Source organism: Penaeus monodon, chromosome 8 (genome assembly GCF_015228065.2).
Source record: "Penaeus monodon isolate SGIC_2016 chromosome 8, NSTDA_Pmon_1, whole genome shotgun sequence".
In the NCBI taxonomy this organism is placed as follows: Eukaryota; Metazoa; Arthropoda; class Malacostraca; order Decapoda; family Penaeidae; genus Penaeus; species Penaeus monodon.
The window spans coordinates 44,498,184-44,503,183 of record NC_051393.1 but is presented as its reverse complement, the minus strand read 5'-3'; positions in this window follow the sequence as shown (position 1 = coordinate 44,503,183).

Genomic DNA, 5,000 nt, shown 5'->3' with positions numbered 1-5,000 from the left:
CATATATATGTGTATATATGCATACACTATATATATATATATAATATATATATATATATATATATATATATATATAAACATAACACACTTACATGTATACATATATAATGTGTGTGTGAGGGTGTGTGTATGTATGTATGTATGTATGTGTGTGTGTGTGTGTGTGTAAAGACATACATATATCCATCTATATAACTATATTCATACATCTATATCTATGCAAGCAATCTACCTATCTATGCTCTCTCTCTCTCTCACTCACACACACACACACACACACACACACACACACATACATACACACACACACACACACACACACACACACACACACACACACACACACACACACACACACACACACACACACACACACACACATTTCTACTGTGTCTGCCCCACTGCTGCCCGACAGAGCGGGGCATGGGGAGAGGGGGCGAGGGGCAAAGGGGCACGGATCAGCAACGGCGTCGGCGGTAGCGGGGAGGGCGAGAGGCAAGGCAAGGCCATTACGTCACCATTCGACATTGAAATTCTTATTTAATAACATGAACGGTATGCTTTCGTAACGAACATTCACTCCTATAGGTATGGCAAGCAATACATAGGTGCCGCTACCGGGAAATACTCAGGAAAAGAAATCTGAGGCGGAAACGAGGTGTCGACCTGTTCATTTTCATAATTTTAAGTCCAAGACGTTGAAAAATATCGTTGAAATCCGCCACCTTTGCAAGTATTTATGAATCACAAAGTTTGAGTACTTAGCTATGGGAATATATTTAGTGACAAAGTTTGCTACGTGTTCAAGTGCATTATAGAAACAGCCAAGAATATCTACAAAGAAAACGGACTGAGGAAGTGAACGCAACAATAAGGAGCATGGGAAGGAGGAGTCATTGGTAGGGGTAGCTGTGGGGGGCTGACCGACTGGGGGTGCATGTGCTGACGCCAGTGATATTGCTGTATATAAGGCACCAACCCACAGCACCCGACGCTCTTCTCTGCCCAGATTCCCAGCTGAAGTGAATCTGGACAGAAAAGAATTATATCACTCCTTCATACACTCCCTAGCCAGATGAGTGCTAGGCTGCCCTGGCTGGTGCCACGCTCAGCCCGAGCAGGTGTCGCGCTGCTCCTTTCCTAGGACTGTGTTAAGCTGCCAAACGACAGTGAACTATATAGTCAAATGATCAATAATAAAAGTCGTTTGATGGGTGAGTGTTGTGTGTTTAAGACTGTCTTATAGTACAACTTATTATGAGGTTCTATATTTTTTTTCTATGAAGCCTGGTTTTCTTAATATAAAATAGAATAAGACAGAAAGAAATAATAAAAGAAAGAAAAAGATGTATGAGAAATTCTGTGTTCACGCATCACCGAAAAAAAAAAAATTACAAGATATCTGCATCAATAGCATAAGCTTATATGCTATTATGGTATGATGCACTGTTAATTAAACATATACTTGCATCATGTAAAATACTTGACAAGGCTTCCTCTGCATAAACACACACACACACACACACACACACACACACACACACACACACACACACACACACACACACACACACACACACACACACACACACACACACACTCACTCACTCACTCACTCACACACACACACACACACACACACACACACACACTCACGCACACACACCACACACACACACTCACATACACACACAAACACGAACTCATGCACGCACACGCACGCACGCACGCACGCACGCACGCACCCACCCACCCACCCACCCACCCACCCACCCACCCACCCACCCACCCACCCACCCACCCACCCACCCACCCACACACACACACACACACACACACACACACACACACACACACACACACACACACACACACACACACACACACACGTTCTACTTCTTATTATTCATGCATATGTAATTTCAAAGTACTTATTTTACCTTATCATTTAAACTTTTTCTTATACATTATTTTGTATAATCATTCCCTTAGTCAGTCCGTATACTTCAAAATGTATATTTCAGACCATACACATAAACTTTGATATTTATATTAAAAATATTTTCTCATCCAAACTGAAATAGCATACATTACAGGAAAGCAGATTTATCTTCTTCATTAGAGCATTTAATGAGGTAACAAGCTTGAGAACAACGGCACTTAAAAGCCTATGTTGTCACTGTGTTGTAAAATGTGGGTCATTTTAAGAAAATTTTAGGTTGTTACAGGATCTTCTGTTTTGTATGAATTGAGAATAATGACAGTTACTTTCTATTTCTTACTAACTTTTACTTTTACAGGAATGTTTCATTATATAAAAGTTTAACTAACATTATTAGCTTCTGCATAATCACAGAGTAATATCTATAATTTAGTTCAAACTATATTCACTTTGCTGTCAGATAAAAGCAACATGTATAAACACAATGAGTAAAATGTGTTAGTAATGAACTATTCCCTGCATTACAGAATCAGAATATTTAATACTGACAAGAAAGTTTTACATATACTTTCATTCTACGTACTATAATCAATATTTCATGCAATTACAGCATTAATCTTCTAATAGGGGTTAAAGTGATAATTAACCCTTTGCCGACGGGTAGCATGTATGTACATGCCATGGCATGGCTGGACTATCTGCTGGGGGCATGTACGTACTTGCCATGGTTTATGTATGGACATGCCATGATTTATTTTTTACAATCACAGCAAAATATTATTTTTCTGCCACTAAATATGTGATTAAGTCGTTTTAACACTCATTTTTACTATTAAAAAATAATAATAATAAAAAAATAAATAAATACAACCTACAATTTCAACTCCATGATGCCACACACTGCTTATTTTATTCAGACTATAGATCAACTATGGAGTCTATATAACAACAAAAATATCCTTCAGTCTTGATTTATCAGGAAATATGGCAAATAGACTTTAGAAAATAATGATAACTGAAAATACAACATATGCTCGTAGTATTACGAAGAAACGGCAAGGGATGCTGGTATTTGGCATGAGCGGTCGCACATGCTAGGGTGACGATGTAAGCCCCCGGGAGCGGGGCCCAGGCCACTATGAATACTACCCATCGGGAAAGGGTTAAATGTGCTACATGTCAAGTCAGACAGCAGTCCATGATAGTATGGCAGAGAGCTTGAGTAAATGGGAAAGGTAGGGATTAACAAGGGTGATTAGATCAAAGTGGTCAAAGGAAGAAATGTAGGGGGGACCATGAGTAAAAGAAGGATTGATGTCAACAGTTACTTTGAGAGGGAATGGGAGCAGAGAGATTGGAGGATGGATGAGGTGTAAGCATGTTATCTTAGGGCACGATTAGATAACTTTGAATGGTTGAAGTGAAGTTGGTTGAGGAGGTTTGAAAAACAAAGGCTTCCTCATGAGGGGGAGAAGAGGAATTGGGCATCTGGGGGGTAGAGGAAGAAATAGGTGGAGGAGAGTGTGTGGTAGGAGAAGATAGAGTTAGATATTTATGGTTAGAGTGAAGAGGGAGAGGGGTAAGTGTCGGGGAGGTGATAAAGATTTGGGTGTCTGGATTTAGATTGGCAATAGAATTTGATTAAGAGAGGAAGGGGGTAGAAGTAGAAATGTAAGATGGAGGAGAAATAGATACAGAGGGGATGTAGAAACATCTTGGGAGGAAGGGCAGCACTGAAGTAAAGAGTAAGAGAAAAACATGGTCAACGTGCTTTCTGTCTGGCCTCACTGAGATTGAATCTGAGAATTGCCACCTCAGGTAGAGCAGCCCCTAAAAAATACATTACAGGAGCCACAACTGGCACAAGTGTGACTGTACAGAGCAGTTTGATTGATCATCACCAGGTTGGGCACAGAAAGGGGTATTGGGCTGTGAAGTGCCGGTGTTTGGCAGTATGGCCTAGACACCAACAGTTCTGACACTGATGAGGGGGAGGTTGATATAGTCACATAGGGAGGGGCTCTCCACCAGTATAAACAGCATGTGGAAAATCATGTCTTTCTAAAGTAATCTTGGCAATATTGGTGGAGGACTTACAGTGGCCCTTTGTGGGAGTGGTTTAGCATTGTACTGATACAGTCCATGAGGCAGGTGAGTAAGTCTCCATAATCTGACCAGTCCAAGTTATAGACAGGGGCAGTTTGTCAGGGAGATGGAGACAGCTCTGCTACAAATATTGTGGGAGGGATGAGGTTGGGCAGGAATGGGTTTGCCTGTGAAGTCAGTTAGGTTTGATAATGCTGTAGCTTGGGATTTGGATGTAACTGTGACAAGGCGGGAATGATCGGGGCAGTTGCGGAACGAATCTTTACCTACTTGTTTTTAGAGACATTGCTAGAAGAGGAGTGTTGTCAGAGTAAGGGGCTGTAGAGGGGTTCATGAAAAATTGATCACTTTTGGATGGACTAACAGAGTAATCAAAATGTTTGTAGAGGTGGGGGTAGTAAAAGGACTGGAACATGTAGAAGAGGGAGTAGTGTTGAGAGAGGAAGTATTGTGGATAGGTGGACAAAATGGCTGCACAGTAGTAGTAAAGGACGAGGGGGTATTAGATGATGAAAGCTGTAGGGGTGGAGATGAAATACATGTTCAGAGAGAAGGAATATTTTCTGGAGGTTGAGTAATGACCTGGGTAGATGATTTGGATTGAGCTGAGGTGATAGTAGACACTGAGGAGGGGCAAGTACTAACAGTGTTCAGAGTCGTAGAACCTTGGCGTCAGAGAACTGGGGTAACTAAAATCGGGTTAGTTGATAAAGGGGCAAGCCTCATTGTCTCTAATAGGGATATGAAAACTTCATTACTGGCTATGGAAAGTCTGGAGTATGTTGGGGAGAGAAACAGTCCACCCCTCAAGCCGACTCTAAGGGCTAGACAACTAGACATGGGAATACCATGCCCATGGCTCCCGAAGGCTATTCACGACTGGCATAAAATCAGCATTTCCGCCTTTCAACATGGCTCTCACACTTTAGGAAGTGGACAGTAGAAGGGGTCG